This window comes from Cryptomeria japonica, chromosome 7, assembly GCF_030272615.1.
Source record: "Cryptomeria japonica chromosome 7, Sugi_1.0, whole genome shotgun sequence".
Taxonomy (NCBI): domain Eukaryota; kingdom Viridiplantae; phylum Streptophyta; class Pinopsida; order Cupressales; family Cupressaceae; genus Cryptomeria; species Cryptomeria japonica.
Genome location: NC_081411.1, coordinates 782,921,745 through 782,948,308, shown reverse-complemented (window position 1 = coordinate 782,948,308; position 26,564 = coordinate 782,921,745).

Below are 26,564 nucleotides of genomic sequence, written 5' to 3'. Positions count from 1 at the left end.
TTTAAGAGCTTGCAGAATCTTGGCTCAATTCTTCTTCCATAAAGGGTTTCACACCATCTTTGATGTCTATTTCCTCATATTTAGATTTTTTTACCACTTCATCCTTCCTTATATTAGAGATTGTTGTTAGAATGAGCTTTTATGATTGTCATTGATCTCAAACCTAGTTATCTAGATGAATATTGGTCTAGGTTTGCTTTCTTGGACCTTGGTTATCTTGATGGAGTTTGGTCCGAATACTATTTTGGTGTTAATTGTGTCATCTTGTTTTTAAGGTGGTTTGAAATGCTTTTGGTTCCCTCTAGATATGTTGTTAATTACATTGCAATTTAGTGGATCATGTTCTTATTGTCTAAATACCCTCTAGAAGATGTGTTCAGATGATTATTTGGGTCCTACTTTGATTTGTGGAGATTTGTATGGATTATTTTACATCAAAAGTGGTTATATGGTTGACTGGTTGATTATATCTACATGTTATGCTTTATACTATCTTTTGGAACATGTGCTAGCATGTGTAGTTTGTTGGATTATTCATGGAATGATGTATTATGATATTTTTGGTTCCCTCTTTCTCTTGCAGTTACCAACTCTAAGTATTTTTGGTATTAGTTGCTTATTTTGTGTGATATTGCTTATTTTGACCTGGTAAAGGTGCGAACAAGTGATACATCATTTGCCATTGTGATTGAGAAGAGATTGGTGTAGTGTAGAGAAGACAAATGTGCTTAACCGAAACTGTCATCAGGCATTATTAGATGCTATTCTTGAAGTTCATTTGATTTTTGATTGTTGTCTGAAGATTTTGTAAGTCAGTGAGAATTCCTTGTAAGGTAGTGAACCTTCCCTGAGGGTTGTATCCTTCCAAGTTATTATATTTTGAGTTGTGAGTTCTAGGCAGTGAGCATGAATGCATGTGCATTCCCCATTGTAATTGTTTTCACATACTACTACAGAGTATCATGTTATTCTGGGTAGGTTCCCACCGTCATTTTTTCGTTAACTAGGTTTTCTATGTCAAAAATCTTGGTGTTGTGTGCTGAGCTATTAACTTTCTTATCTTTGTTGTTGCTATAGTTAATTAGATTTATTTTTGAGGCTAAGTTTTATAGTCCAATGAAAACTAATTCACCCCCCACCCCTCTCAGTTTTCCTTCATTTTTGTTTCCAGCAAGGTTACAAATATTTAGGCGCAATGACAAGGAATTTCACTACTCCTAATATGAAATTGTAAGATGAAGGTGGACAACCTTAGGGCAAGATCTAAGGGATTTTCATTACTGAGATACACAATCTCAAGGAAAGTTATGATAGAGACTTGTGGATACTAAAGGTCACTTGTTTAGGGAAAGATACAAAGGATCTGAGGTTACAATATTAATATGTTTAAGGTACTAAGAATTGCATCCTCTGTTAGTCCCAACCGGTGCTAATATGGGAGGTGTGAATCAACACTATGCCGGTTTGTTCCATATTTAAACTTAATCAAAACTTGTATTAAAAATTAGCACTTATCGGTAAGAAGCATTAATAATAAATATGCACACATAAAATCAAACACACATGACTACCAAGATTTATCATGTGGAAACCCAAATGGGAGAAAACCACGGTGTGAGTAGAAACTCACAAAATCTACACAATTCTAGAGTACACCCAGTGAGGAGCCATCCTTGTTAGGAGATTACAAAGACACTATTAGGTGCCACGTGGTTAAGGGATTTTATTTAATGCCTATTAGAACCTTTACCCTATTAGAGGTAGCCTTGTTAAAGGACTTAGGATCATCACTAAAGATGTCACCCAGTTAAGGGATTTTACAAAGGCACCTATTAAAGTCCACCCAATTATGGGATTTTATTGTTGTACTTACTAGAAAACAATAAAGAGAATGATCTACTGTAATAGCTACTATTAGCTTAAAGAGATCCAAAAGAATCTCTTTAGTTTGACCATCGGTTACACTTTCTCTGCACTCTATCGGTGCTCTGTATTACACTTTCTCTTCACACTATCAAAGCTTTGCACACTCTCTTCACCACTCTGCTATTCAATTAGGAGTTCAGCCCTCTTCTCATTGTTGGAAAATGCACACTCCAATGAGAAATTATAGGTGATTGAAGGTATTGTCATTGATGGCAACCTTACAATCCTATGGCACTGGCAGACACCGACACAGGCACAGACACTAGCACCAGCAGTGGCAAAGATGTTCACCGGCACCCTCGCCGACAAGATTTTGTTTATTGTATTTTGTAAGCCGACAAGGTGAATTGTAATAAGGCTCATATAAAAGTATGAGATCTTATAGAACATTTGAAAAAGGAATATGTGAGATGGATAATATGTGCAAATATTAAGGTAGATTGTGGAATAAGGTTTATGATTATTGCAAGAGCTTAAACCAGTACTGAACCTGGCATAATAGATGCTGATCTGAAGTAGTATATGGCATTGGATTTATATAATCTGCTTTTGTAAGTCAGTGAGACTTTTGTTTTTGTATTTAAGCAGTGAGCTTTAGGCAGTTGGCCTTCCTGCATGTGCAGGCCCCTATTGTATCAGTAATATTCACTTATTGGATAGTGAGCGAATATTGTGGGTCACAAATTCCATCGAGTTTTTTCCCACACTAGGTTTCCTCATTAAAAATATTTTGTTATGGTGTGCTTTCTATGTTGTGTTTACTAATCTTATTTACTGCATTATTTTTGGTGTATCGGTACACTGTTTTTGAATGCAATCCATTTAATAAGTTCAGAAAATCCATTAACCAGTTAGATACTGGTTCACCCCCCCCTCTCAGTATCTTTTGGGAATCCTAACAATTGGTATAAGAGCCTGGTCTTCTATTTTCAAAAGCCTAATAGCTTGAGGAAGATTCTGACACCTGCAGAGATGGAAAATTTGAGAAAGCAATTGGAAATAGCTCTTTCAGACTATGATGTAGATTACTTGAAGATGATGAAACTTGAAGATGATCTAAAGGCTGCACAAGAGATCATTCAGGGACTTCAAGGAAATCTCACTATTTCTAGGAACAAAAGAAGAGAACTTTTTGAGAAGATGTAGAGTGATGATGATAAAAAAGAAACTCTTAATGACCTTGTGAACAAACTGAGACAAGAAAATAGTACAATGAAGAATGAGATGCAAGATATGACTATGAGGTTTTGCAAAGACATTGAAGACTGAAATAAGAATGAAGATGACTTGGCTAGAAGAATCAATGATGCTGGAAATAAAAATCTAAGACTCAATCATGAAAATGATATGTTGAAGATAGATATAATTCACTTGGAGCATGACAAAACTGAACTCATGAGACATCAAGATTTCTTAGAAAATGAGTTGGTTACTACAAATCAACACAAGGATAAATTCAAGTAAAGCTCAGAGGAACTTGATGACATGTTGAAAAATTAGAAACCTAATGGAGATACAAATGGCCTTTACTTTGAAGTTGATGAAAGCTTTGGTACTGCAAACAATCATGATCACAATAAACTGGTAAGACAGCCTAATGCCTACAAATTTAATAGAAAATGCTTTAACTGTAGCAAGTATGGTCATAGAGAAAATTAGTGTAGATCTAGAAACTATCAGAACACCAATGCACCCACCGATCAATGTTCTAAATGCAATAAAGTTGGTCATAACTCATAAAATTGTAGAATGAATGTAAGATGTTATGTTTGTGGAAGATTTGGACACTTATCTAATCAATGCAGAACATATACCGGCATAGGATATGGAAAAGCTATTTAGAAAAACAATGTGACTTGTTATACTTGTAACAAGATTGGACATATTGCAAAATTTTGTAGAAGTAAGGCATCATGGGAAAATAACAAAGGACCTAGTTTGAAAGGTAAAGAAAAGATTGAAGAAGTAAAGCAAGAATTTTCAAAACAATGGATCAGAAAGTCAAATATGAATGTTAATGAAGCTATTCATTCACTAGTAGAATAGAGTATCACTCCACCAACAAGAGATTCTTCATCTAACTGAAAAGAAACCTTTTGGGTGTATGGCAACAAATTGAAAAACATGCTAATTTACCCTCAGTTGATGGTGAGAAGTTGAAATACTTCTTTAGTGGAAAGATGTGTTAAGTTTGACTTAATCGACAAGCATTAAATGTGGTAGTTGGAGGAAATGACATTATAAAGAAATTATTTTGGCTCTCTTTTCATTCACAAAGCATTCAAACTTCCTTAGAGCACAAAAATCCTGAGCAAAGGCATCCATAGTGAGAAGTGAAGCAAATCATTCAAGCACTCATACCTAAAGGCAGATTAAGGTTTTTATAACAATGGCTTCCTCCTCTGCACCAGAATTCAATACAAACCCTACTCTAATTGAAGTTGTTAAGCACCCTAGACCTGTATTTAATATTATTCCCGAAATAGCGAAGAAAGATGATAGCCTAGGAGCATTCTCAAAAATACCTAAAGGAGTTGCTTATGCTGAGGATCCTAGAATCTACATACATTGTCATATGGAAGAACTAGGAGATGATGAAAATAAGAACATGTGCAGGACTATTATATGTGATGAAAATGGAAATGTTAAACCGGAACGTAAGATAGTCGAAACCCTAGGTTTTGTGGAGATTCTTAGTATTACTAATTTTCCAAAGGATGTTATGAGGATTGTGTTAAGTAGAGTTCATAGGGAGTTCTTTTGGTTGGATTCAATTCATAAGATAACCAAAGATGCAGTTAGGGTAGTGACAGGCTTACCTTCCACTGGTAGCAAGCCTGACAAAACTAAAAAGGTTCCAAATGATACTATAATGACCCTAATTGGTGAAACCTTTGACAAGAGATCCTTGAGAGTAAATGATGTAAAGGATACCAATGTAAGGTTCATTAGCATGATTCTTGGATACAAAGTTACACATGCCAATAGATTAAACTCTGTTTCTAGCTTATGCATCAATAGTACTTATGACTTGGTAAACAACAATGCAAAAATTGACATATGTGAATGGTTGAAGGATGAACTGATAGACAACCTAAAGAAAATCAAAGGGGATAAGAAAGGTACATTTAGATTTGGCAATCTACTTATATGTTTATTGTTATATATTACCAAGCAAGTTCCTAGTATTGGTAGAAAGGATTTTGGTTTTGACATACTAGTAGGAAAACAACTACTAGACATACTGAACAACATGGGAGATGATAGGGAAAAGAACATAAACGAACATTTTCAAACACTGAAGGCTAGAATAAAAATTAGAGAAAGCCTATCTCAATCTATAGTAGACAAATATCAAAAGGAGATATGCTTTGTGATAAAGAAAGATGAAATTTGGATGGAGGTAGTGGTTTCGAGGACTACTTGGGTTATAGAAATAGGATATGAGGCAGATGAGAACATAATTGAAACTTATGCAAAAGAATTTCTAGAAGCCCCTAAAGAACCAACTAAAGAAATATTTGGTAATGCTGAAACAATTGAAAGAAAAATTCAATCTCATAAAACAATAAAGAAGACTGAACAGATAGTTAGAAAAGGAACAAGATAGGTAGAAGCAATCAAGGAAGATGTATTGAATAAATCTAGTATTAAGGAGAGTGACTTGAAAGGACTACAACTGGAAACACATCTTTCACTAGTTGCTACCTCCTTTAACAGTGAAATGCCAGCAGAATTTAAAAGGGTAGTAAGGAAAAGGAAAACCTTGTTGGCATATGCACACTCCAATGAGACATTATAGGTGATTGAAGGTTTTGTCATTGATGGAAACCTTACAATCCTATGGCACTGGCAAGGCATTACACCAGCAAGATAGTTCACCAACATCAATAGATCACACTCTACACTGACACTCAGACCACCAGTACCGGCACAGAGAAAGGAAGCATACCGACATAGAGGCCGACAGGATTTTTGATATATTATATTTTGTTTATTATTGTAAAAAATTTGTAAGCTGACTTGGCAAGTTGTAAAATGACTCTTATATATAAGAGAGATCATTGTAGACATTTAGTAAGTGAAAAAGAGATATTAGGTAGACCTATTATGCGAACTATAGGTTAAAGGTTTTATGTAAAGAACAAAGCAGAAACTGGTACTGGATCTGGCATTATAGATGCTATTGTAAAGCAAGCCAAGATATTGGATTTGTATAATCCACATTGTAAGTCAGTGAGACTTCCCATTGAGCAATGAGCTCTAGGAAATTGGCCTTCCTACATGTGCAGGCCCCTCTTGTAAGTAATACTCTCTTATTGGTCAGTAAGTGAATATTATGGGTCACAAATCCCACCAAGGTTTTTCCCACACTGGGTTTCCTCATTAAATCCTTGTGTCATGGTGTGCTTTTCATGTGGATGCTTTTAATTCTATTTATTGCATTATTTATTGCATACCGGTACACTGTTATAATATGTTCTACATGTTTTAAGTTAAGAAATTCAAGACACCGGTTAGATACTGATTCACCCCCCCCTCTCAGTATCTATGGGAATCCTAACAATTGGTATCAGAGCCTGGTCCTCTATTTTTAGAAGCCTAACAGCTTGAGGAAGATCTTGACACCAGTAGATATGGAAAATCTAATGAAGCAACTTGAAGGAGCTCTCTCAGACTATGATACAGAAAAATTGAAAAATATCAAACTAGAAGACGATCTAAAGGCTACTCAGGATATCATTCAAGCACTTCAAGAGAATCTTGCTATTGCAAGAAATAAGAGAAGATAACTTTGTGAAAAGATGCAAAATGAGAATGATGAAAAGGAAGCACTTAATGATATGATAACGAAGATGAAACTAGAGAACATGGCAACAAAGAATGAGATGCAAGATATGACTATGAGATTTTGTAAAGAAATTGAAGATAGGAAGAAGAATGAAGAAGAATTGACTAGAAGACTAAGTGATGCAACAAATGAGAACACAAGACTTAGCTATGAAAATGATTTATTGAAGACAGATCTGATGCACACTTAGAATGACTCCAATGAACTGATGAGGCAGAAGGAAGTCTTAGAAAGAGAACTAGAAACTACAAATCAACATAAAGACAAATTCAAGAAAAGCTCAGAGGAGCTTGGTAACTTGCTAAAGAATCGAAAACCTAAAGGTGACACTTTTGGAATTGGCTTTGAAGTTGGTGAAAGCTCTAGTACTGCAAATACACAGGATCACATCAAATCGGTAAGGCAACCTAATGCTTATAAATTTAAGGGAAAATGCTTTAACTGTAATAAGTATGGTCATAGAGAAAATGAATGTAGATCTAGAAATTATCAGAATATCAACACACCCACCAGTCAATGTTCAAAATGCAACAAAGTTGGTCACAACTCTAAAAAATTGTAGAAGGAATGTGAGATGTTATGTTTGTGGAAGATTTGGACATTTATCTAATCAATGCAGAACACAAACAGACATAGGTAATGGGAAAGCTATTTAGAAGAATAATGTGACTTGTTATGCATGTAACAAGATTGGTCATATTGCAAAATTCTATAGAAATAAAGGATCACCGGTAGACAACAAGAGTTCTAGCTTGAAAGGTAAAGAAAAAGTTGAAGAGGTTAAGCAAGAATTCTCAAAACAATGGATTAGAAAAGATGATATAAATGCTGGGAATACAACTCCACCAGTAGAACCAATCAATACTTCACCAGTAGGACAGAGTGATGCTTTAGCGATAGGACAGAGTAGTGCTCCACCGATAAGAAGTTCTTCATCAAATTGAAGAAAGTTTCCTTGAGGGTTTGGCAATCTAATGACACGTGCTATTATTCCCTCGGTTAGAGATGAGAAGTTGGAAATTACTTCATTACCGGTAGATAATGTTAAGTGAATACTTAACTAGCATGCATTAAATGTGGTAGATGGCAAATAAACATTATAAATTTATGGTTTTGGCTCCATTTCAGTTCACTGTGATTTCAAACATTCATAGAGTGCAAAATTTACAGAGCTAAGGGATTTCAAGAAAAGAGGTGAAGCATTTCAAGCAATCAATCCATCCAAAGATAGAAAACGTTATTTATCATCATGGTATCCACCTCTGCACTTGAATATATAGTAAACCCTACTGTAGTCGAGGTTATAAAATGCCCTAGGCCCGTATTTCAACTAGTTCCTGAGGTAGCAAAGAAAGATGACAATGTAGGTGCTTTCTCTCAAATATCCAAAGGAGTTGTTTATGCTGAAGACCCCAGAATCTGCATTCACTGCAACATAGAGGAATTGGGAGATGAAGAGATCAAATCAATGTATAAATTTGTCATATGTGATAATTTTGGAAATGTAAAACCGGAACATAAAATCATTGAAACCCTAGGATTTACTAAAATCCTCTACATTCCTGATTTTCCCAAGGATGTGATTATGATAGTCTTAAGCAAGGTACATGGTGAATTTTTCTACTTAGATGTAATTCACAAAATCACCAAGGAAGCTATGAAAGTTGTCATAGGGTTACCATCCACCGGTAAAAGACCAAACAAGACTAAGAAGGTCTCAAATGACCTAGTAACTAAACTAACTGGTGCAACATCTAACAGAAGGTCCTTGAGGGTAAATGATGTAACAAATACAAATGTGAGATTTGTTAGCATGATTTTAGGGTATAAAGCTACTCATGCAAATAGACTTAACTCAGTTTCAATTTTATGCATTAAGAGTGCTTATGATATGGTTACAGATAATGTGAAAATTGACATATGTGAATGGTTAAAAGATGAGTTAATTGACAACTTAGGCAAGATAAAGAAAGATAAAAAAGGAACTTTTAGATTTGGTAATCTTCTTGTATGCTTGATGCTACACATAACCAAATGAGTTCCTGGTATAGGCTATAAAGTACTTGGATTTGATATACCGGTAGGAAAACAATTGACAAAACTTTTCAACAACATGGGTGAAGACAAGGAAATGAATATCCATGAATACTTTCAAGCACTTAAGACCAAAATGAAGAAGAGAATCAAATTATCATAGAAGATTGTTGACAAGTACAAGGATGATATATGTTTTATAATAAAAAAGGATGAGATCTAGATGGAAGCAGTCATCCTAAGAACATTTTGGGTAACAGAGATGGGCTATGAGATAGATGATCATATAACTGAGACTTATGCTAAAGCACTTCTAGAAGCACCAAACGAACCAAAGGAAGAAGTATTTGGTAGTGCTGAGACCATAGAAAAACAAATTCAATCTAAGAAGAGAGTGAAAAAGGTTGAGATAGTTGTGAGAAGAGGTTCTAGACAAGCAAAGGCTATTAAAGAAGATGTATTAAAGCAAACTGGTATCACTGAGGATGAGTTAGGAACTCTACAGCCTGAGACTCACCTATCACTGGTAGGAACTTCTTTAGAGAGTGACATGCCTGTAGCTTTCAAAAGAGTTGTAAGGAAAAGAGATCCTTCACCGGCAACCACACCCTCACCTAGGAGAACTAGATAGAAACAACAAGCAGTAAGATCTCTGGTTAAAAAGACTACACCAAAGAAGAAACTAACACGCAAGAAGAAGAAGAGAACAAAACAAAACTTGTCCCCTCTTGACATATTGCTAAATGAAATTAAAGAGGAAGGGAAACTCAAAAAAATAGGAAAGGTCTATGACACTTTGACAGCAGATGAAAAAGAACAAGTGGAAAACAATGTTATTTTGCACATGGACATGTATAAGAAGTTTTTGATGGAAGTGATAAATGAAGTACCAGATGAACTGTTCAAAAGATTGGAAGCAAGAAGACAAGTTGTTATAGAGCTTGATAAGAAAATCAAAATTGAAAGGTTACTAGCTGTTTATCCAGAAACTCACCTAAAGAAATAGATGATTTAACTGCAGAAGCCAACCGGTCAGTATTCTCTACTGCACACCGGCATATTGCTTTAATGGTTGGAAGAGTTAATGAGGTAACTGAAGAAACAAAAATTGCATGGAATATATTTCTTGTTGAGAAAGAAAAATAGGAGGAATAAAGGAACCCCAAACCAATAAAGGTATATCAGAAGGAGAGAGACAAAGGAAAAGGAAAGGTTGGTGGACCTCTGAGTATCAAAGTTAAAGATAACTTATCCCCACCACCTCAAATTACATCACTAGTAAAAACTACTGAAGATCAACTGGCAGATGAGAGTATGAACATAAAGGATACTAATCCTAATCCTGAGGTATTGTACATAGTAGATGTTGATACACAAAAGATCAACATTGTGGTAGATAAAGATACAACTGGTATGACATATATGGCTATTTAGCCACTAGTAACTGAGCAAACTGATCAAACACAAGAGAAACCAGCAAATGATAACATAGGAGAATAGACAGAGAAACAAGAAGAGCAAAAGGCTCCAGAATAGGAACAGGTACAAGAACAAAGTCATGAGGAAACAGTACAACCGACAATAGGAGAAGTAAACAAACCATTGCTTAAGGAAATGCAAACACAAATAGACCTACCAGAGGTCACAACAAGCTTGGTTACTTCCTCCACTAGTGGAATTCAGAATGTTGGTTCCTCCTTAGTAAGCCACAAATCAACAAATGTAACTGAAGTACTCTTAGATTCAATCAAAAGGATAACAAATTGTAGTTCATAGGCTTATAAAGCTATAGATGACACAATCCCAATTTTGAAGGTAATTGCTCCTAACTATAACATAGCAATAAGGATTCTTTAAAACAACTTGATACTTTGTGTAAATACATTACTGAGAACACGGTGACTATCGAGCAAATAAAGGAAGAGACTTTGAAGAATAAGGTAGAAATTGAAAAGAAAAACTTCTTAGAAGATCAGATAAAAAAGTGTACTAGGGAATTTGACACACTTCTATCAGAGCTATGTAACTTATTGAAAGAATACAAAACTCTGTACAAAGACACCTACAAGATAAACTTTTTGACAGTAGACATAGATAAGAAAATGAGCAAGGTACAGGATGAAATCAATAAAATTGTTGATAATTTTGTTAACTCACCTGATACATTATCAGTTTTTGAGCAAAAGATAACAAAGTTTGAGGATGAGTTACTTAAGTTAGAAAGAGAAAAGGAGAGAATAGTGGATAAGGCAAAGAATTTGAGACTAAAACTGAGTCCAAGATTGGACTATCTAGCTTCATTGTGGAAGGAAATATCCGAGGCACTGATACAGATATAGAAAAAACTGACAGAGCATATGCAGCACCTCACCGGTATAGTTAAAAGAATAGAGACAACAATAAGAGACAGTAAGAAGTTTATGGAGAGTATAAACTTGATTTTGGTGGATCTATTTCAAATTGTAACTACCCAGTTACAAAGTTGAGACTAGAACTCTACTCACATCTTGACAACTTTTGTCATTGATGCCAAAGGTGGAGTAGTAGTATGAGAAAATAACCGGCAAAAGACTTATCTACTCAAGGGGTGTTCTTATATTTTTGGTAACATATTTTTGGAAACATTTTTGGATTAAACTTTTGGAAATGAGGTAGATGAGAACATATTCTGCTGGTATTTCACTTACTACCCTTTTAAATTCTACTGGTATTTCACTGTCAGAGGAGGTAGCAACCAGTAAAAGATGTGTTTCCGATTGTAGTCCTTTCAAGTCACTCTCCTTAATACCAAATTTATTCAATACATCTTCCTTGATTGCTTCTGCCTGCCTTGTTCCTTTTCTAACTATCAGTTCAGTTTTCTTTATTCTTTTATGAGATTGAATTTTGCTTTCAATTGTTTCAGCATTACCAAATATTTCTTCAGTTGGTTCTGTAGGGGCTTCTAGAAGTTCTTTTGCATATTAAGTTTCAATTATGTTCTCATCTACCTCATATCCTATTTCTATAACCCAAGTAGTCCTCGAAACCACTACCTCCAAAAATGTTTCCAAAAATATGTTACCAAAAATATAAGAACCCCCCCTAAGTAGATAAGCCTTTTGCCAGTTATTTTCTCATACTACTACTCCCCCTTTGGCATCAATGACAAAGGTTGTCAAGATGTCAGTAGAGTTTGTAGTTTCAACCTTGTAACTGGGTAGTTACAATTTGAAATCGATCTGCCAAAATCAAGTTTATACTCTCCATAAAATTTTTACTCTCTCTTATTGTTGTCTCTATTCTTTTAGTTGTACCGATGAGGTGCTGCAAATTCTCTGTTGGTGTTTTCTATCCATGTATCAATGCCTCAGATATTTCCTTCCGTAATGATGCTAGATAGTCCAATCTTGGACTTAGTTTTAATATTAGATGCTTTGTCTTATTCACTATTCTCTCCTTTTCTCTTTCTAATTTAAGTAATTCTTCCTCAAAATTTGTTATCTTTTTCTCAAAAACTGATAATGTATCAGGTGAGTTAACAAAATTATCAGCAAGTTTATTGATTTCATCTTGTACCTTGCTTATTTTTTTATCTATGTCTACACTCAAAAAGTTTGTCTTATAGGTGTCTTTGTATAGAGTTTTGTACTCTTTCAATAAGTTACACAGTTCTGGTAGAAGTGTGTCAAAATCCCTAGTACACTTCTTTATTTGATCTTCAAAGAATTTTTTCTTTTCAATTTCTACTTTGTCCTTCAATGTCTCTTCCTTTATTTTCTCAATGTTCTCTGTGATATATTTACACAAGGTATCCTAAATAATCTTTATTGTTTATATTACAGTTAGGAGCAATTACCTTCAGAATCGGGATTGTGTCATCTATAACTTTGTAAGCCTATGAACTACAATCTGTTGTCCTTTTGTTTGAATCCAAAAGTACTTTAGTTATATTTGTTGGTTTGTGGCCTACTGAGAAGGAACCAACATTCTAAGTTCCACTGGTGGAAGAAGTAACCAATCTTGTTGTGACCTCTAGTAGGTCTGTTTGTGTTTGCATTTCTTTAAGCAATGGTTTGTGTACTTCTCTAGTTGCCGGGGGCACTGTTTCCTCATGAACCTGTTCCTATTTCTATTGCTTTTCTTGTTGCACTGTCTCATTCTGAGCTTCTGCCTGTTGTTCTTTGTCATCTATCAGTTTCTCCTATGTTTTAATGGTTTTCTCAGCTACCAGTGGCTCACTAGCCATTTCTGTCTTACCAGTTGTATCTTTGTCTACCACAATGTTGATCTTTTGTGTATCAACATCTACTATGTATAAGACTTCAGGATTAGGATTGACATCCTCTACATCCATACTTTCAACTATCGGTTGATCTTCTATAGTTGCTATTACCGGTGATGTAAAAGAAGGTGGGGATAAGTTGTCTTTTACTTTAATACTCAGAGGTCCACCAACCTTTCCTTTTCCTTTGTCTCTTTCTTTCTGATATACCTTTATTGGTTTGGGGTTTTGGTATTCTTCTTGTTTTTCTTTTTCAACTAGGAATATATCCCATGCATTTTTTGTTTCTTCAGTCACCTCATTGACTCTTCCAACCATTAATGCAATGTTTCGGTGTGCAGTAGAGAATACTGATTGGTTGGCTTCAAAAATTAAATCATCAATTTCTTTAGGTGATTTCACTGGGTACACAGGAAGTAACTTTTCTATCTTGATTTTCTTGTCAAGTTCTATTACTGCTTGTCTCCTTGCTTCCAGTCTTTTGAATAGTTCATCTAGTAGTTCATCTACAACTTCCATCAAAAATTTCTTATACATGTCCATATGCAATATAACACTATTTTCTACTTGTTCTTTTTCATCTACTGTCAGAGTGTCATACAGTTTCTCTATATTCTTCAATTTCCCTTCTTCTATAATTTCATTCAATAATATATCAAGAGGAGCCAGGTTTTGTTTTGTTCTCTTCTTCTTCTTGGGTGTCAATTTCTTCTTTTGTGTAGTCTTCTTAACCGTTGTTCTTACTGCTTGTTGTTTCTGTCTTGTCCTCCTAGGTGAGGGTGTGGTTTCCGGTGAGGGATCTCTTTTCCTTACAATTCTTTTGAAAGCTGCAAGCATGTCATTCTCTGAAGAAGTGCCTACCAGCAATAGATGAGTCTCAAGCTATAGAGTTCCTAGCTCATCCTCAATGATACCGGTTTGTTTTAACACATCTTCTTTAATAGCTTTTGTCAGTCTAGAGCCTCTTCTCATAACTGCCTCAACCTTTTTCACTCTCTTCTTAGATTGTATTTGTGTGCCTGTCTAGAGCCTCTTCTCACAACTGCCTCAACCTTTTTCACTCTCTTCTTAGATTGCATTTGTTTTTCTATAGTCTTAGCACTACCAAATACTTCTTCCTTTGGTTTGTTTGGTGCTTCCAGAAGTGCTTTAGCATAAGTCTCAATTATATGATCATCTATTTCATAGCCCATCTCTGTTACCCAGATTGTTCTTGGGATGACTGCTTCCATCCAAATTTCATCCTTTTTGATTACAAAACATATTTCATCCTTATATTTGTCAATAATCTTTTGTGATAATCTGATTCTCTTCTTCATTTTGGCCTTAAGTGCTTGAAAGAAATCATGGATATTGTTTTCCTTATCTTCTCCAATATTGTTGAATAATTCTATTAGTTGTTTACCTACCGGTATATCAAATCCAAGTTCTTTGTAACCTATACTAGGAACTTGTTTGGTTATATGTAGCATCAAACATACTAGCAGATTTCCAAACCTAAAAGTTCCTTTCTTATCCTTCTTAATCTTGCCTAGGTTGTCAACTAACTCATCCTTCAACCACTCACATATATCAATTTTTGCATTATCTGTAACCATATCATAAGCACTCTTAATGCATAAACTTGAAACTGAGTTGAGTCTATTTGCATGAGTAGCTTTATACCCTAAAATCATGCTAACAAATCTCACATTTATATCTATTACATCATTTACCCTCAAGGACCCTCTGTTAGATGTTGTACCAGTTAGGTTCATAACTAGGTCATTGGAGACCTTCTTAGTTTTGTCTAGCCTTTTATTGGTGGTAGGTAACCCTATGACAACTTTCATAGCTTCCTGGGTGATTTTGTGAATTGCATCTAACTAGAAAAATTCACCATGCACACTGCTTAAGACTATCCTGATCACATCCATGGGAAATTCAGGAATGTAGAGGGTTTCAGTAAATCCTAGCATTTCAATGATTTTATGTTCCAGCTTCACATTTTCGGATTTATCACATATGATAGTTTTATACATAGTTTTGATCTCTTCATCTCCCAATTCCTCTATGTTGCAGTGAATGTAAATTCTGGGGTCTTTAGCAAAAACAACTCTTTTTGGAATTTGTGAGAAAGCACCTACATTGTCATCTTTCTTTGCTACTTCGGGAACTAGTTGAAACATGGGCCTAGGATGTTTTATTACCTCAACTATAGTAGGGTTTGCTATATATTCAAGTGCAGAGGTGGATGCCATGACGATAAGTACCTTTTTCTACCTTGGGATGGATTGATTGCTTGAAGTGCTTTGCCACTTTGCTCAAAATCCCTTATCTCTGCAAATTTCACGCTCTACGAATGTTTGAAATTATGATGAAATGAAATCGAGCCAAAACCACAAATTTATAGTGTTAATTTGCCATCTACCACATTAAATGCATGTTGGTTAAGTATTCAATTAACATTGTCTGTCGATAATGAAGTAATTTCCAACTTCTCATCTCTAACCAAGGGAATAATAGCGCATGTCATTAGATCGCCAAACCCTCAAGGAAACTTTCTTCAATTAGATGAAGAACTTCCTACCGGTGGAGCATCAATCTATCGTGTCAGTGAAGCATTGATTGGTTCTACCGGTGGAGGAGTATTCCCAATATTTAGATCAGCTTTTCTAATCCACTATTTTGAGAATTCTTGTTTAAACTCTTGAAATTTTTCCTTACCTTTCAAGCTAGAACTTTTGTTGTCTGCCGGTGATCCTTTACTTCTACAAAATTTTGCAATATGCCCAATCTTGTTGCATGCATAACAAGTTACATTATTCTTCTAAATAGCTTTCCCATAACCTATGCCAGTTTGTGTTCTGCATTGATTAGATAAATGTCCAAATCTTCCACAAACATAACATCTCACATTCATTCTACAATTCTGAGAATTGTGACCAACTTTGTTGCATTTAGAACATTGACTGGTGGGTCTGTTGATATTTTGATAATTTCTAGATCTACATTCATTTTCTCTATGACCATACTTATTATAGTTAAAGCATTTTCCATTGAATTTATTAGCATTAGGTTGCCTTACCAGTTTGCTGTGATCCTGTGTGTTTGTAGTACCAGAGCTTTCACCAACTTCAAAGCCAATTCCAAAAGTGTCACCTTTAGGTTTTTGATTCTTCAGCATGGTTCCAAGTTCCTTTGAGCTTTTCTTGAATTTTTCTTTATGTTGATTTGCAGTTTCCAGTTCTCTTTCTAAGACTTCTTTCTGTCTCATCAGTTCATTGGAGTCATTCTGAGTGTGCATCAAATCTGTCTTTAATAAATCATTTTCATAGCTAAGTCTTGTGTTCTCATTTGCTGCATCACTTGGTCTTCTGGTCAATTCTTCTTCATTCTTCTTCCTCTCTTCAATATCTTTACAAAATCTCATAGTCATATCCTGCATCTCATTCTTTGTAGTTATGTTCTCCAGTTTCAACTTACTTAACATATCATTAAGTGATTCCTTTTCATCATTCTCATTTTGCATCTTTTCACAAAGTTCTCTTCTCTTATTTCTTACAATAGTAAGATTCTCTTGAAGTGCCTGAATCTTGAGCTACTTTTAGATCATCTTCTAGTTTGATATTTTTCAATTTTTCTGTATCATAGTCTGAGAGAGCTGCTTCAAGTTGCTTCATCAGATTTTCTATCTGTACTAGTGTCAAGATCTTCCTCAAGTTGTTAGGCTTCTGAAAATAGAGGACCAAGATCTAATACCAATTGTTAGGAAACTCATAGATACTAAGAGGGGCGGGGGGGGGGGGGTGAATCAGTATTTAATCGGTAATTAGAATTTCTCAACTTAAAACATGTAGAACATATTATAATAGTGTATTGATATGTGAGAAATAATGAAATAAATAGAATTAAAAACATCCACATGAAAAGCACACCATAACACAAGGACTTAAGGAGGAAACCCATTGTGGGAAAAACCTTGGTGGGATTTGTGACCCACAATATCCACTTACTGACCAATAAGAGAATATTACTTACAAAAGGGAGCCTGCACATGCAAGAAGGCCATCTGCCTAGAGCTCATTGCTCAATGGGAAGTCTCACTGACTTACAATGTGGATTATACAAATCCAATATCTTGTACTACTTTACAATAGCATCTATAATGCCTGATCCAGTACTAGTTTCTGCTCTGTTCTTTACATAAAACCTTTAACCTATATTTCATATAGTAGGTCTACCTAATGTCTTCCTTTTTCTCTTACATCACTTACTTACACAATGTCTACAATGATCTCTTTATATATAAAAGTCATTTTATAACTTTCCAAGTCGGCTTACAAGGTATTTACAATAATAAACAAAATGTAATACAACAAAAATCCTCTTGGCCTCTATGCCAGTATGTTTCCTTTCTTTGTGTCGGTGTAGAGTGTGATTTGTTGATGCCAGTGAACTATCTTGCCGGTGTAATGCCTTGTTGGTTCCATAGGATTGCAAGGTTGCCATCAATGACAAAACCTTCAATCACATACAATGTCTCATTAGAGTGTGCATATGCCAACACCGACAACAAAGAGTATGGAGACAACACATGAGGACACAAATCCTGATTATGAGGTATTGTAAACAATGACTATCGACACATGGGAAGTCAACATTGTGGTTGATAAGGAATCAAGTGAGAAAAGAGATGTGGCAACTGAGCCACCATTAGAAGACACAACAGTTGAGACAAATGTTGAAGATATAGTTGGAGACATTGAAATTGGAAGTGAGCAACAAACTGAGTTGACAATGGATACAAGAAAAGTAGATAGCACTGGTGTACATAATGATGTATCTACTGATCAACTGATAACTGATAGCAATGAAAAATCTATTGAGATACCGGTTGTAGACATTTCAGAAGTAAGAACAGAAAAATCGGTAGAAAACACATAGTCACAAATAGAAAAATCGACAGTGGATAACATTGAAAAATCCTTAGAGGCACCATCAGAGAAACCATCAGTAGAGAGTACAAAGAAAGAGGTAAAGCAATAGGAGCATTCACAGGTACATTCAGAGACAGTTCCACTGGCTACAACTGAAAAACCTAAACCTTTGGTAGTTGAAATGTAGACACAAACTGACCCTTCAGAGAAAGAGGAAAGCAATGCTATTACTGGCACCAGTGGATTACAAATTGTCAAGGTAGTTGGATAGTCATTCGGAACCTCCATGACTAAATTTAGACCATCTAATATGATAGAGGTATTGCTAGATTCAATTAAGAAAATAACAGATTGTAATGCACTAGCATATAAGGCTATTGATGACACCATACCAATTTTGAAGATGATTGTACGCAAGTGTACCATAGAGAATAAATATTATTTAGGCCAATTAGACACATTGTCTAAACACATAACCGACAATCTTCTAACAATTGATCAAATCAATGATGAGATTTTCAGAGAGAAAATGAATAAAGAGAAGGAAAAATTATTTGAGGAGATAGTCAAGAAGAATAAGGAACATATGGATACATTATTACCGGTACTAGGCAAGACAATTTTGGACTTCAAGAAATTGTATAGAGATACATGCAAAATAGACATTTTGACAGAAGATATAGATAAAGAGATCAACATATCTCAAAAGGAAATCAATGATATTGCTGACAACTTAATAGGTTCATCGGATTCAATATCGGCAGTAGAATAGGAAGTTGTAGGATTTGAAGAGAAAATAGAAAAACTTGAAAAAGATAAGGAAAGGTTAAAATTTAACACAAAGGAACTGAAGTGTAGACTAGGTCCTAAAATGGATATCCTCATCTCTTTGAGAAAAGAGATCTCTGAGGCTCTTGTTCTAGGACTTAAGACACCAGAAGAGAAAATGCAATTTCTCACTGGTATAATCCAGAGGACTAAAACAACACTAAAAGATAGTGAGAGAATCTACAACAGTCTAAATGTTGCCTTAGCAGATTTATATCATATCGTAACAAAGCACTTACAAGGATCTAGACAGGAACTACACTCAATTGACATTGACTAACAGCCTTTGTCATTGATCCCAAAGGGGGAGTAGTAGAGGATGAGAAAAATAAATAAGGATAAGAAAAATGTATGACATAAGAGATCATCTACTCAAGGGGAGCACACAGTTTTGATAGTTTTGGTAAGACAGTTTTGCACAACATTTTTTGATACACATTTTGGCTTTTTCTCATGAGTGTTGCCATCAATGCCAAAGGGGGACATTGTTGGAAAATGCATACTCCAATGAGAAATTGTAGGTGATTGAAGGTATTGTCATTGATGGCAACCTTACAATCCTATGGCACTGATAGACACCAGCACAGGCATAGACACCGACACCCGCACCAGCAAAGATGTTCACTGGCACCCTCGCTGAAAAGATTTTATTTATTGTATTTTGTATTAATTTGTAAAATCTTTTTGTAAGCCGACAAGGTGAATTGTAATAAGGCTCATATATAAGTATGAGATCTTATAGAACATTTGAAAAAGGAATATGTGAGATGGATAATATGTGTGAATATTAAGGCAAATTGTGGAATAAGGTTTATGATTATTGCAATAGCTTAAACCGGTAATGAACCTAGCATAGTAGATGTTGATTTGAAGTAGTACATGAAATTGGATTTATATCATCCACTTTTTTAAGTCAGTGAGACTTCCTTTTTTGTATTTAAGCAGTTAGCTTTAGGCAGTTGGCCTTCTTGCATGTGCAGGCCCCTATTGTACCAGTAATATTCACTTATTGGCCAGTGAGCAAATATTGTGGGTCACAAATCCCACTGAAGTTTTTCCCTAACTAGGTTTCCTCGTTAAAAATATTGTGTTATGGTGTGCTTTCTATGTTGTGTTTACTAATCTTATTTACTGCATTATTTCTAGTTTAATGGTACACTGTTTTGGAATGTAATTCATTTAATAAGTTCAGAAAATCCATTAACTGGTTAGATATGGATTCACCCCCCACCCTCTCAGTATCTTTTGGGAATCCTAACACTCATCTTGCTGGATCACCTCTCTTCAAAACTACACTTTGCAAATTTTACGATCAAACTCTCTATACGTTCTCTCCATCAATCTCGCTAGCAACTCATCCTTTTATGCCTTTGCAACTCATAATTTCACCAATCTTTGGGTCATGTTCTATCTTTTTTATGCGAACCAAAAAATCTGCACAAATCTCACCTTAACTGTTTGTTAACTGTTGTAGATTTCACTATCCATTTGTTTGATGATATCTTGCCATGACTGACTCACCTTTGGTCATCACATCTAGCTTACCGGTCATCGCTCTAAGATTCTTGGTGGATAGAATTCATCAACATGTATCATTGGTTCACCAATATAACTCTTCATCTTTTGCCACTGGTCACTGATCATCAATGAGACTGATCACTTGTTTTTCCAGAGTGTTTTGGTCATGCAAAATACTACTCAACTACAATCTGAGTCACCTCTTGTGGCCATATCATCATTTCATCTGCCAGTTTTAGGAAACTATTCTCAACACCTACCAGATGCTTGAATCACCAGTCAACTACTTTGTTTATCCTTCAACCAGTTAGTCTTCTACCAACATATTGCTTAAGTGTGACAATAATGCATATTTTCAAAGCATTGAATCCTCCTTACTATTTGTAGTCATGAGTAAACCATTCAAGTTTACCACACCTCCATTTCTATGAGCTTGACCTTATTCACCGATAAGTGTTAGTCATCAATGACAATACTAACTGATAAACTAGTTGTGCCAATGCTATTAGTTTTGCCAGCAATCTCCCCCTTTGGTATTGATGGCAATACTTCAAACTTATCTTTTAGCAACTAATCACTTATGCTTCTACTGTACCGATCAGCTTCTCTTTTTGAATCTCCTCCTCTCACTGGCTTCCATTCATGTCACATCTTACTTCCTCTCCTTTTATGTTCTATCTGACTTCACTCCCCCTTTGACAACAATGCCAAAGGTGTAGTCTAGATATCCTATTTCACATACTGCAATGACTTCTCCCCCTAACAAAAGTAGTTAATAATCATTAATCCACATACATTAAAATTTTCAATTAAATCATACTGGATTGATGCTGTTACAATCTTCACTCACCTTAGAGCATGTAGGGAAATTACCCCTAGCTTACCTCTGAGATACTCAAAATTATCCTTAGGTAGCGGCTTGGTGAATATGTTTGCAACTTGTTCCTTGGTTCACACATATTATACAGTCTAACTTCTTTGTCCTATACCTATTATGTAAGATAATGATATTTTTTTGCAATATGCTTGGTTTTAGAGTGCATTGTCAAGTTTTTTGATATGTTAACGACACTTGTATTTTCATAGTGTATCACCATCAATTTTGTCACCTTTTCTTGGATACCTTCCAAGATCAGCTTAATCCATACTACCTATGTATAGTTTATTGCCGGAGCCACATACTCCACCTCAATTGTGGATTGAGAGATATAATTTTGTTTCTTTCTTATCCATTAAACAATCCTATCTCCAAGAAAGAATGCACTTCCACTAGTGCTCTTTCTATCAGCAATGTTCCCTTCCCAATCTACATCAGTCAAGACACTTAAGTTGAAATTTCCCTTATGTGGATACTTGAGTCAATACTCATCAATCCCCTTAAGGTATCTTAATATCCTCTTAATTGCCACCATATGAGTCTCATTTGTATTTGCAGCAAATCTAGCAACCAAGCCAATTGCTTATGCTATATCTGGTCTACTATACACTACATACTACATCTTACCAATCATGGATTGTTATAGTGTCTCATTCACTTCATTAGCCTCATCATTTTTGGAAAGCTTGCAACATATAACCATCAAAGTTCCAATAGGTTTGGAATCTTCCATTTCAAAGGTCTTCAATATTTCCCTTATATATTTAGTCTGGCTAATGAATATACCATTCTTTAGCTGAGAAACTTGCAGACCAATGAAGAATTTAATTTCACCTATCATGGACATTTCAAATTCTTTCTTCATTTCTTCTGCAAAACCTTTTCTCATTTCATCATCTCCTCTAAAGATGTTGTCATCTACAAAAATCTCTACAATCAAATGTTTTCCTTCTTTTTCATTCTACAAATACAAGTTACTCTTAGCAATGGTTCTCATGAACCCTATACTTATCAGGTATGAGTGCAGTCTCTCATACCAAGATCTTGGTGCTTGTTTTAGCCCATACAAATCCTTTTTCTGCTTACATACCTTATCTCTTCCAGATTATGAAGAAAACCCTTCTAGTTTCTCAGTGTACACTTCTTCCTCTAGAACACCATTCAATAATGTTGATTTGACATCCATTTGGTAAACCTTAAACTTCTTGTAAGAACCATAAGCAAGCAAGATTCTGACCCCTTCCAGTCTAGCCATTGGTGCAAAGATATCTCTATAATCCAACCCTTCTTCCTATGCATACCCATTGTAGACTACCCTTGCTTTGTTTCTTACTACTTGATCTGTTTCATCCATTTTTTTTTTTAACACCCACTTGGTGCCTATCACATTTTGGTTCTCCAATCTGGGCACAAGGGTCTAAGTTTCTTTTTCTCAATCTGCTCTAGTTCTTCATCCATATCCTTGATCCATTTTTTATCTTTTAGAACCTCGTTTGTTGTTTTGGGCCTAATTTTTGAGTGCACACAAGTACTCTCCCTTTCTTTTCTTCTATTCAATACTCTTTCATTTTTGTCATCAATAATATTGTCAGCAAGATGATTGTTTCTGGTATACCTTCATTTTACCTGTTCATTTCTTAGAGCTTCTTCTACCAGTTGTGTAGGTTCTACTTCACATGTTTCCTCATTTGGAGCTACATTAGGATTCTCTACAATAGGTTTGACCGATACACTGTAATTGAATCCTTGATAGCCCTCTAGTTCACTCTTGTTGTCCTGTTGTTTTTTTCTCATAGAACTCATCTACTCTGACATTTGCACCCTCCACAATCTTACCGGTCCATTTGTTCAAACATTGGTATACTTTACTCTCTGTGGAGTAACCTAAGAAGGTTCCTTCGTCACTCTTAGGATCAAAAATTCCAGAGTACTCATCCCTCTTGATGTAGTACCTGCTTCCAAATACCTTTAAGTAACTCACATTGGGTGAGTATCTACACCATAATTCAAATGGAGTCTTTTTTGTCCCCTTATTCACCTGTATCCAATTCAATGTATACACTGTAGTACTCGCTACTTCTCTTCATAAGACATGTAGAATACTATTATGTATCATCAGAGTCCATGCATAGTCAATTAGAGTTATGTTTCTGCTTTCAACAACTCCTTTATGCTGAGGTGTTCTGGGATTTTATTGTTGTAGTTATTAGAAAACAACAAAGATAATGATCTACTATAATAGCTACTCTTAGCTTAATCAGATTAAAATGAAGCTCTTCAATTTGACCACCGGTTATAGTTGGTCTGCACTCTACTGGTGCTCTATACTACACTTGCTCTTCACACTATCCAAGATCTGCACACTCTCATCACCACTCTTTTATTCACTTAGCAGTTTTTCCCTCTTCCCACCTTGCTGGATCACGTCTCTTCAAAATTGCACTTTGCAAATTTTACGATCAAACTTTTTGGTTTTCATCGAAAACCTTTATACCATATTTTGCCAACACATACCCGCCAATTCCTCAATCAGTTTACACATGACATTTGGTAGATTTGAAGTTAAAATCTTTCCAAATCTTCTCGCACTCTCTCTCTGTGCTCTACATCAATCTCGCCAACAACTCATCTTTTTCTGCCTCTCCAACTTATAATTTTACCAACCTCTGGGTCATTTTTTGTCTTTTTAATGCGAACTAGAAAATCTACACAAATTTTACCTTAACTTATTGTTAACTGTTGTAGACTTCACTAGACATTTGTTTGATGATATCTCACCATGACTGACTCACCTTTGGTCATCATATCCATCTTACCAATCACTGCTCTGAGATTCTCGGTGGATAGTATTCTTCAACATGTATCGCTGGATCACCAGTGTAACACTTCATCTTTTTCCACTAGTCACTGATCATCAATTAGACTGATCACCTATTTGTCTACAGTGTTTTGGTCATGCATAAGACTACTCAACTAAAATCTAAGTCAACTCTTGTGACCACATCATCATTTCATCTTCCAATTTTAAGAAACTATTCTCAACACCTATCGGGTGCTTGATTGACCAGTCAACTACTCTGTTTATCCTTCAACTGATTAGTCTTCTACCAACATATTGCATAAGTGTGACAATAATGCATATTTTGGAAGCATTGAATCCTCCATACTGTTTGCAGTCATGAGTAAACCATTGGGGTTTACCACACCTCCTTTCCTATGAGCTTGGCCTTATTCACCGATAAGTGTTAGTCATCAATGATAATGCTAATTAATCAACCGATTGTGCCAATGCCATTAGTTATGCCAACAATCTCCTCCTTTGGTATTGATGGCAACACTTCAAACTTCTCTTTTAGCAACCAGTCACTTCAGCTTCTACTCTACCAATCAGCTGCTCTATTTGAATCTCTCCCTCTTGCTGGCTTGCATTCATGTAACATCTGACTTCCTCTCCTTTTATGTTCCATCTGACTTCACTCCCCCTTTGACAACAATGCTAAAGGTGTAGTCTTGACATCCTATTTGACATACTACAATGACTTCTTCCCCTAATAGGAGTAGTCCATAATCATCAATCCACATACATTAAATTTTTAGGAAAATCATACCAAATTGATGTTGTTCCAATCTTCACTCACCTTAGAGCATGTAGGGAGATTACCCCTAGCTAACCTCTAAGATACTCAAAATTATCCTTAGTTAGTGGCTTGGTGAATATGTTTGCAACATGTTCCTTGGTTTCGCACATATTATAGTCTAACTTCTTTCTTCATGTACCTATTCTGTAAGATAATGATATTTTATTGCAATATGCTTGGTTTTAGAGTGCATTACTGGGTTTTTTGATATGTTAATGGCACTTGTATTTTCACAGTGTATCACCACCGATTCAGTCACCTTTTCTTGGATACATTCCAAGATCAGCTTAATCCATACTACCTGTGTATAGTTGATTGTCAGAGCCACATACTCCACCTCAGTTGTGGATTGAGAGATACAATTTTGTTTCTTGTTTGTCCATTAAACAATCCTATCTCCAAGAAAGAATGCACCTCCACTAGTGCTCTTTCTATCATCAATGTTCCATACCCAATCTGCATCAGTGAAGATACTTAAGTTGAAATTTCCCTTATGTGGATACCAGAGACCATACTCATCAGTCCCCTTAAAGTATCTGAATATCCTCCTAACTGCCACCATATGAGTCTCTTTTGGATTTGCAGCAAATATAGCTACCAAGCCAACTTCTTGTGCTATATCTGGTCTACTATGCACTACATACTGCAACTTACCGATCATGGATCGATATAGTGTCTCATTCACTTCATTAGGCTCATCATTTTTGGAATGCTTACAACCTGTAACCATCGGAGTTCCAACGGGTTGGAATCTTCCATTCAAAAGGTCTTCAATATTTCCATTATATATTTGGTTTGGATAATGAATATACCATTCTTTAGCTGAGAAACTTGCAGACTAATGAAGAATTTTGTTTCACCTATCATGGACATTTCAAATTATTTCTTCATTTCTTTTGCAAAACCTTTGCTCATTTCATCACCTCCTCTAAAGATGATGTTATCTACAAAAATCTCTACAATCAAATGTTTTCCTTCTTTTCCATTCCTCAAATACAAGTTATTGTTGTCAATGGTTCTCATGAACCCTATACTTATCAGGTATGAGTGTAGTCTCTCATATGAAGCTCTTGGTGCTTGTTTTAGCTCATACAGAGCCTTTTTCAACTTACATACCTTATCTCTTCCATCCTATAAAGCAAACCCTTCTAGTTTCTAAATGTATACTTCTTCCTCTACAACACCATTCAAGAATGACGATTTGACATCCATTTGGTAGACCTTAAACTTCATGTAAGAACCATAAGCAAGCAAGATTCTGACCCCTTCTAGTCTCACCACTAGTGCAAAGGTCTCTCTATAATCCAACCCTTCTTCCTATGCATACCCTTTGTAGACTAACCTTGCGTTGTTTCTTACTACTTGAATAGTTTCATCCATTTTATTTCTAAACACCCACTTGGTGTCTATCACATTTTTGTTCTCTGGTCTGAGCATAAGGGTCCAAGTTTCATTTTTCTCAATCTGCTCTAGTTCTTCATCCATATCCTTGATCCATTCTTCATCTTTTAGAGCCTTCTTTGTTGTTTTGGGCCCAATTCTAGAGAGCAGACATGTACTCTCCCTTGATTTTCTTCTATTCAATACTCTTGCATTTTTGTCATCAATAATATTGTCAGCAAGATGATTGTTTCTAACATACCTTGGTTTTACCAGTTCATTTCTTGGAGCTTCTTCTATCGGTTATGTAGGTTTTACTTCACATGTT